Source organism: Serinus canaria, chromosome 2 (genome assembly GCF_022539315.1).
Source record: "Serinus canaria isolate serCan28SL12 chromosome 2, serCan2020, whole genome shotgun sequence".
NCBI classification, from domain to species: Eukaryota; Metazoa; Chordata; class Aves; order Passeriformes; family Fringillidae; genus Serinus; species Serinus canaria.
This window is the reverse complement of record NC_066315.1, coordinates 44,786,165-44,796,186: the sequence shown is the minus strand read 5'-3', so window position 1 is coordinate 44,796,186 and position 10,022 is coordinate 44,786,165.

The window sequence follows — 10,022 nt, the reverse complement described above, 5'->3', positions numbered from 1 at the left end:
GAAAATAGTGTTGGCTCTTCTTTATGCCTTAGCCAGAAAACCAGAGTACCAGCAAAAGTGGGACATTATTAACCTTGTTGTGTGCTTATCTTAGAGATAATACTGCAGTTCATCAATGTTTGCAATTGTAAAAGTTTTGCCGAGCTTTTACCTGTATCTGTTTTTCCCTCTCTCTGGTGACACCTATTGTTAGGACGGACTTAGGGTGTTTTCTTCCAAGAAAACAAGCATTCAATATTCATGAGAGAGACCCATAGACTAAAGAAACTGAAAAACACCCTCCTAACAATAACTCCTTGGGAAGATAGCTACAGTGTACATACTATCATGCATCATTAATATACTGCTAAATAATGGGGCAGGGAATCCATAGGTGTTTTTGTTATACCCTTTTAGGGACAAACAGAATCATATGTCCTAGCCAACTACTTGTCTGTAAGAGCTTACACTGCAAGGCATATCCACTCATGTGCATTTCTCATAAGGCCACTGAAAGCTGTAACTCTTGCAGGAGTCCCTGAACAGATTTGAGCACCTCTAAATACAGGGCTGTGAGCCACAGGAGAGAATCTGACTTGTCCATGCTCACAGTGGCTCCAGTGCATTTTCACACAGATCTTTGCTGGAGAGCTCTTATTTTTCCATTTCCTTTTCTAAAATTTAATATCATCTTTGTGGGTTTTTTAAAAATATTTTTCATAGTTAAGTCGCGTCTTTGACGTGCTTCTTAACTTCATTAAAAGCAGGCAAATTAGAGGGAAAATGTCACATACATTGATATTATTACCTAACACAGTGAAATGTACTAAGTGGAGAGAAATGGAAGGAAGATCTTTATAGATGAGTTTGGTATTTCTCGCTAGCCCAAGGATGATGAAGCTCATCTTTTTTTCACAGAAAAGTAATTAATTATCTTCTTTGATCTTGTATAGTTATTTTCTGTCAATCACGAATAATCTGCTTTGTCCCTGGTACAGACTACTGAACATCATGCCAGACTGTGCCCCCATCCTTAGTTTAATCTGTCTAGAATTACTTGTTAGTCAAGGCTTAACAAGAATGGGATCACTGCCACATCCAGGCTGTACACAACTTCTGCACATATAAATTTGCACAACTCTGCCATTTGAGTTTCCATCTCCTACTCTCCTTCAAAATGTGATCTTGGCTTCTTGGCTTTGAGACCAAGTCCATACATAGGAGCTGGGTAAGGACTGTAGATGCCAAGCTACAGAAGACATCTGTCTGCCACTTCTTAGAAGGAAAAAATTTAAAAGGCATCTTTGTCTTTCAATTGTACTGTTCATATGCTCAAAAGTATACAATGCTGACTTCTTATGGTTCTCTACTCTTTCTGGTTGCTGCAGACTGCTCCCTTTGCAATCCCCATGTGGAAAATAGCCATCTCACTGAGAATTTTAGCTTCTTCTCTAGAAACCAGTAACTTTTTATCAAGCAATATTCTGAGGCATCACTTTGAGTTACCCAAGTCAGTTGTTACTGGATCAAACACTCTGCACTAGGCTGGAGTCAACAGATGATACCAGGGTAAGTTTAAAGTTCAGCTAAAACAAGATTTGCTGTTCTCCCTTCTATACAGGCATTTTGCTCTGTTTAATCTGGGATTTGCCTGGATTAGATAGTAAAATTATTCTTTTTTCTGTTACAGGATATGAATGACTGGACATGATACATAACAAAATATCTTTGTAATGGTATCTACATTAATATTTCACATTCTTAGAGCTGTGAATTTATGCCATGTCCGAGAATGCTCTGAAGTGTCTGACAAGACTTAATTGTTTTCATTTGCTCCATCCCCCTCATACTGATGACACAAGTCCTTGGCTGCTGGAGATCTCACTGTTTTTCAAAAGTTCAGTGTGACTACAAGTGCCTGGAAAGCTGAGGAACAGGCTGTGAATCTTCACCCTTTCCTTGCAAACCCTGTAACAGTGGAAGTGGCAGGAAGTGAGTTAAATTGGTCTCATCTTTCACTTTGGACATCTGCTTTCCTCTTTATAGTATTCATATAGGGATTGGCTGCAACAGAGGCTGAATGTGAATGCCAGCAGATAAGCAATGTGCCAGGAATTTCCAGTGTGGACATACTCTGAGACTAAGAGATGAGGAGCCAGTGTTAGGTATGTTTTCAACCCCAAATGGGTAAAAGCACTTTTTCAGCAGCTACTTTTTGAGTAACTGGAAATTCATATATAGATCAAATGCATGGATTTGATAATGAAATGACAGTATTTCTCATCTTCAATGAAGGGATAAACAGGAAAATCAAAATGGTGTTTGAGAAGGTGAATTTCATTTATCTTTGGGAGTTCATGAGGTTTTTATAAGGCTCATATCTGAAAGAAAAACAAGATGAAGTTAGCTCACAACTCTTTGGTGAATTAATATTAAGGGTACAGTGGTAAAATAAGAGTGGAAATAAACCAACTTGTCTAAACTGTAAATTATTCATTGAACTTTTACATAAGGAATAAAAATACAGAATTTGGAGTGCAGATCAGAGAGCTGGGACAAGTCTCAAAGTACAATGTGGGTAGGCAGAGATAGAGGTATCAGAAGGGTCAGTGAACACAATGTCATGCTTTAATGAGTGGCATGAAAAGTAACTGGAAATCGCTTGAAAAGCACATTATTGATAAGACAAAGAGCGAGAAAAGTTTGTGCACTATTGATTCTGAGGATAAATATGTTAAAAAGTTAAAATATGTTAAAATGTTTCTTTTGTATCAGTCTTCATCTGTAGCTCAATAGCAATCTTTCACAATTAATACTAATGACAACTGAAGACAATCTAGGCCTTTAACGGGGTACACCAGGCCAGATCATCTTAGATGTGCCCTGATATTTTAAGGCTATGGCAAGATTTGCCTCTGTTGAACAACTGACCAAAGCTGTTTCAGTAATCTTGCAGGATCATGAGTGACAGAGGACACAGCAGATGACTGAAACAAAACTAAATGTAGTGCTTCTCTTGCTGGAGGACAAGAAGAGTTGGGGATTTATAAATTAACTTTAATTCCCAGAACAAGTACTACTTCTGATAAAGTTTTGTAAAAACCTAGACCATAATGAGGCAAATAAAAGCCTCCCCCCTCCTCTTGCTATGACTCTGACTCCCCGCAAATGCAAGAAAAGTAAATGTAATTAAAATGTGAAGACATGATCTGACTCTACACAAGTAGAAACTTGGTTATAGCAAGCCACATAATTCTGCTTTCTAGCAGAAAAGCAGAATTTCATTTCTGTAAGCATCAGGAAAAGTTTCTGAAGTTTCAGATATGGAAACTACTAGCATCTTATCGAACACGAATACCCAGCTGGCACTTCAAACAAGCCTCCTGGACTGTCTTGTGTAAGATCATGGTAGTAGTTTCTTGGTGGAAGATGTCTTCCTTTCTTTGATTTTTATGTCTCTTTCATATTAAGTATTGCCAGCTTGGTTTTAAATGCAGAAAGAGTTCCACACTTAGGAGCATGTGTTCAGGTTTCTCTCTCTCTCTCTGTGTGTGTGTGTGTGTGTGTGTGTGTGTGCAAAGAATACTGAAGCATATATAAGAAGGAAATCTGCATTCAGGTATTATCTGCTGTTGAAGAGAGGATGTGCCACCAAGCCTATAATCGATGTTTATTGAAGGAAGGAATAAATATTGCATGATGTTCCAGTCATTGATAGAGCTGTCTCATTCTATTTAACAAGCAGAGGAGGCTGATAGTGTTTGCCCAGCCATTTCCCAAGATACCTTTTTTTACTGGGCTTTGTCACAGTGTTACTTTATTGCTTCTTGATGTGTTAAGGTCCGACCTTGTCTTGCCTATTCTCTGACTTGAATACATTCATCAGAAGATCAACTGCTATGAATCAATGGACCTGCAGGGAAACTGCTGCAGGAACATTGATTTACAACAGCTGAATATTGGCTCTTATTCCTCACAAATTGCCGATGTCATAAACTATTAGGAAGTCAAGTTTAAGAAAAAAGTATCCACAACACAGAATGGAAAACCATACTAATTTTATTTAATAGAAAATGTGAAAAAAAATGTTTAGCATTAAATGAAGGCAAGACATATAAAAAGAGACAAGTTGATTATTTTAGGAGATTGAGTATTCTAGGTGAATGAGTATTCCAAATGATCAGAATAGTGAACAATGCCATGATTTGGTCATTTACATGAGATTTGAGAAATCTCTGGGTTTTGGCTTGTGTTTCAAATAACATACAATGGGTTTGGAACTTTCTACCCATTCTCACTGAATGACATAGCTGCCGAGGTATTTTGTTACGTTGTCCTTCTCCAGATTCCGCCCTGCATCTCAAGCATTTTAATTTCTTTAAGGGTAATTTTTGACTGAACAGCATTTTTCAGTGGAAAGCAACTAACTTGGAAAGTGGGAAGTAATTATCTCTACAGTGTAGTCATTATTTTTTGTGAGCTGTAATTGTATCCAAATTAGAGCTCATGTAAATCTGGTTTGAAGCAGTGTATTTTTGCTCCAAAGCAAGGAAAATTTGCACAAATCACCAAAACCCCTCATTAGACTTCAGTCTCTTACCCAAATATCAAAATTAATTGCAAAAGGATTGATTAGATCTTTTTGCCCTGGACTCTTTTTGTGTACCACTGAAAAATAAAGCAGGATTTGTATCTTTTCTGTGTTGATACAAATCTTCCCCTAGCCTGGTTTAATAAATATAACTGTGAAAGGAATTTTCAAGGACATCTTTCCTGTTTGTGTCTCAACTCAGGAATTTTCTTCCCCCTTTCTTTGCAAGTAAGACTAAAGTTAACTTTAAAAATTTTATGTGGCATTTCATTAGTAGGTGAGAAGATGCTGTTTGAGTACCAGATAAGTGAAGGACAACTAGAGGGGAGCATCTGGTATTCTCTAAGGGCTGCAGCTTTTGGGCACTTTTCATTGGACTGATGTAGTGCAGAAATGGGAATGTATTCCCACTTACCTGTAATAAGAGGTAAGTGGAACTTGCTTTCTCTCTCTCTTATTGAAAGAAGCTGCTTAGTTTATCAATCCTGATCGAAAGTACCAAGCTTTGCCTGTTGGTTCATTTCTCATTTGCTTTTCAATTCATTCACAATCAAGATTAAAGTCAGGATTAAAAAAAATGCAGTCCTGCCCTTTTCACAGACTTCTCACTGTTTTAAATCTGTTGCCACATGCTTTTAGAAGTTAGAATTTGGTTCCTATCTAGTCAAATAATAAAGAAAAGTATCTCTGTTTTTGGTGGGGGGGGTTAAGACTTTATAAATTGGGGTATTTATCAGAAAAATCAATGTTGTAGAGAAGAGGCCTCCCTTTCTTAGTTAATAATACATCTTTTAGGGTTGACTGTGGACCCAATATGTTTGTAAGCAAGAACAAAAACACATACATGTCCACACAGAACTTCCTTTGAAATAAAATGAGATTATGAAGGTGGAGAATTTGGGAATCAGATAGATATGGGGTTCACAGCTAGACCTTTTTGATGGATGGAATGAATTCTGGCTTTGTTTGAATGCTGAAGGTTTAGCTTATTTGTCCAATAAAATGGTGATGGTATTAGGTGGGTAATTTAGAGATGGCTTGCTGAGATTAGAGTGCTTTTTTGTTAAGTTCTGGTAAAACACATGCAAGAGAGAAGATAAATGTCCTAGGGACCTCCTAACAAGGCTATGAAGAAAATCTATGTTACTTCAGGGGCCAGGAATTGAACAGAGACCTGGATAATATGTGAAGTTCACATGCTGAATGAGATAGGTTCTATGAGATTAAACAAAAAACAAGCAGTGTGAAGAAAAAGGAAAACTATTTTTAAAAGATTCAAAACAAATCAGAAAGTGAAAACAAGTCTACCATCTGTAACAACAAATATCTTAAGACCATGAAGCTGAAGAAAAAACTCATCTTGTCAGCCTAAACTCTGCTTTTAGCCAGAACTGCAAATACCTGAGCCTCTCTCTTTTCCCTACCACTTCTCTGCCCTTGTGATGGTGGTGACCATGTTAGTCTAAAGACCTTCATTGAAAACCAGATTTGGCAAGAAAGATGGAGGGTTCTTTCAGTCCTATGAGATGAAACAAGCTAGAAACAGGGAGATCCTGACAAAACTCCCACTGGGGCAATTTCTGTTCTCATTGCTGTTCATTTTATTTTTTCACCTTGTAGAAGTGACTGGGGAAATGAAAAAAGACAGATCTGGTGCCATTGAAAGGGATTACTGCACACCTTAAAGTGAGACTTATCCTCACATGCTGTTTTGTGTATTTTGTTATTTTGCCTCATTAATACTCTACTGTGCTGTAGATTGCAGACAACAATGGGACAGTGTGTGAGTAATTTTGAAAGCCAAATGTTTTCCTGCAGAAGTGGGAATCTACCTTACACGTATCTGCATCTGCTGATCTTCCAGTAATTGTGAGCCAAAGCACAAATCTTTTGATGACTTTAGTTCTGTATCATGACATTTCTTTACAGGATTTACAGGATTATCCCAGTTTACTGGCTGAGAAGGCAAGTATTGCAGTACTAATCCTTCTATAACTATTTCTGGAACACTGGAGTAGTTCTGCTCATGAAATCATTGAGCATATAATTAATTCCATCATGTGATAAGTATGCTTTAGTTACTGTGTACCATTTTACACCCAAGAAAAACACAAGTGTTTTGAAATGTAGCATGGGTAGAGAATGTAAAATTGTTATTAATCACATTTTCTTCAGGTGCTAAACTGTATGTTTGATATACTTAATTCTATACTCTAAGTATAAAGGCATGCAAAGAAAACAGATGCTGATTTCTGTGTCTACAGCCTGATGCATCACCTAATGGAATGAAGAAAAGGTTAGTTTTCAGTGTTTCTTTGTTGTAGCACTGGTCTGAGTTTTACATTCTGCCCATCTTAAAGGAGAAAGACTGGATGCCACAGTGGGGTGCATACTCTTGATTACCTACTCCCTTACCATTCTTCACTAGCTTTGTCTCCATGACTGCCATTGCAATACCAGAACACAAGACCAGATCTCAATTCTGCTTGTGCTGCATGCTGTATGATACCATCCACCTTTTATCACTCTAAACTTACTGTTTTCTGAGTCAAAAACTTCATAATGTTTAGCTTCAACTATCTTTTTATTTCCCTTAGGATTTTGCCTTTTAGTATTCTACACATTATACTTTATAGACATGACCTGTTTCAGTGTTGTTGTCTTAACACCAGCTTGACCTAGCTGCTTCTGGTGTCTGGTGCCCTGTTGCCCAGGGAATTCTGAGTGCCATACTGGTAAGATGCTTTCGTGCGTGCTGCTTGTCTGGTCGGTGCTTGTCGTGGCTGGTCTTGTCGTTGCGTTTGGGCGGTATGTTCTTTCTGTGTTTCTTTCTTTCTTTCTTTCTTGCGTTTCTTGTCTTTCTTTCTTTCTTTCTTGATGTCGTTTCGTTCTTTCTTTCTTTCTTTCTTTCTTTCTTTCTTTCTTTCTTTCTTCTTTCTTTCTTTCTTTCTTTCTTTCTTTCTCTCTTCTCTTTCTTTCTTTCTCTTGGATATTTTGGAACATCCTAGGAAAAAACCCACTTTTGCATTTTCCAGTCTTATCATACCAATACAGTGTTGCAGCTGAAGTGCAGCTGCATCTTCTGAGTGGCAGCAGCACCATGTTGGTGTGGGGACAACTGGAAAACCCAAGCCCCTCGTTAGGAATGTTATTCTTTGGTGTGGCTCCAGGAGACAATGCCCTCATACTGCCTTGGGTCCTTGTTACACATCTCTGCTGGCCCAGCTGGCTGCAAAATTACTTCCAAGGACACCAGGGTTTTATGATGATGAAAAGCTGCTCCTGGACTTCCCTTCTCATGAATTTACTGGGCCTCATCCTGGAGGATCTTTGCTAATTGAAGACTTTGATTAGTGGTCTGTAGTATTGCAAATGTTATCTCCCATTGAGATGGATTCTTTCTTTTGGGTCTTATGTCTGAGTCAAGGACAAGGATTTGGAAGGTTCCTTCTTTGGGATTATTGCTGATCCTCTACAAGTGAAATTGTCCCAGGTGACCTCCCCCATCACCATCCTGTCCACCTCTTTATTTTTGTATAGGCCCTCAAAGGAGAAAAGAATTCTTTATGACTATTCTCAGAGAGGAATAAACAGGAAGAGACAGTAACCTCTAAAAGTTCATAAAGTCTCATATGATAAAAGCATTAAAGAACAGTGAAAGAGGTGTCTGCCTTTACAGGAAATTACATAGTGACAGAGTTTTCCATTAGTTGACAGCTTCTAGCACTAAATGCCTTAAACCAGCTTTTAAAGTAGCAAACAGTTGAGTGCCTTTTAAAATTTAACTTTAATCACTAGATCTTGGCTCTATTCCCAGCAAAGAAATAAATAAAATAACTTGTTTGTGGGCTCTAAAAGAATTCAGATTTGCTTTCTGATGCTTGATTTCTACTTGGGGAAAAATAGTAATTCCTCAAGTCATCAGCTTCATTCTGAGATTAAATGGAACAAAGACTGAATCCTTTCTGGGCCTAATGGAATGCTTCTCTGCCCTTACTCTTCCTTGTTTTCTGCAGGATATGTGGATGTTGGAGATATGGGTTGGAACACTCACAGTTTCTAAGCGTGAAACTGAGGATTTGTTTTATGTGCCTGCAAGGCAGCACAAAGGCTGAGGATGGTGAATAGTGTGATAGTCTGGGAGGACTGGTGAGGGCACAAGGCCAGTCTGGTGCAGTCTTGCCCCTTGTGTCTCCTGGCTGGACTAAGGAATGATGAAATATTCATGCTACATATCCATTTACCAGTACATGGTGGCCGTCCAGATGGTTTCCAGCTATGAGCTCTCCAATACAAGATGGATGGACTGGAGATAGTCCACTGAAGGACAATTAAGAGGATTAGGGGACCAGAGCATTTCTCCTAAGAAGAAAGTCTGAGAGACCTGAGATTGCTTAGGCTGAAAAGATTGCTTGAGGAGATTTTAATAATCTATGAGTATCTGAAAGAAGAGCATACAGAGAACAGAGGCAGGCTCTTTTCAGTGGTGCCCAGTGGCAGGACTAGTGGCAGTGGGCACAAATAGAAACACTCTTTTTGCTGCTGGGGTGACTGGGCACAGGTTGCCTGGAGATCCCGTGGACTGTTCAGTCATGAACATAATCAAAAGTCCTCTAGACATGGACCTGGGCAGCTGGCTCTAGGCAGCCTTGCTTGAGCAGGTAGATTGGACCAGATGACCTTCACAGGTCCCTTCCAACCTCAACTATTCTGTAATTCTGGGATTTGTACTAGTAAATAAAAAGATCCATGTCAGTTCTTTGTCTCTTAGGCAAGTGGTCATGTTGTAGGTCATGCCCCTACCAGCTGGATTCTCTTTCCCTTGATGAACACAGTGCCTTCATCTGTGCTGTGTCCTGGAGCAATCTGGACCTCCTGAGAGGTGCGAGTGGCTGATACATAGCCAGAGCCAAAACTCTGCGTGGCAGAGTACTAATGAGCTGGACTGTATCCATGACTAAGGAACTGTGTTGAACCTAAGGCCAGTGTATGCTCAGTTTGTTAATAAAAACACAGCCTATCAAACCTATTCTCCATAGTCCAACCACATTAAAGGAAATCATCATAATCACCAAGAGATTTCTTCCCTCTGCATTTGTTCCTCATTCATAGACACTGAAAGCATCCTGCACTCTGCCTTGCCTTACCACTCTCTTGGGCACACCCTGTGCTTCCTGGAGCTGCCCTGATCCTGATCCTGTCCAGGGGTTTTTCCTGTGCTTTCAAAAATTATCATTCATTCCAGATTTACCAGGAATTTGGTGCTGAGGCACCTGTTTTCCTTACAGGTACCTGAGGCTGTGTAGCTCTACCCCAGGACTTAGTACCTGGTTTGTGCCGCATGGGGAATTAATTGCAAAGGTGTGAAGCAAGTCAATTACATTCCTAATGGATGCTCACTGTGGAGGCTACTGCTGGCACAGCTTCCCAGCTTCTTCCTCCACTGCAGGGA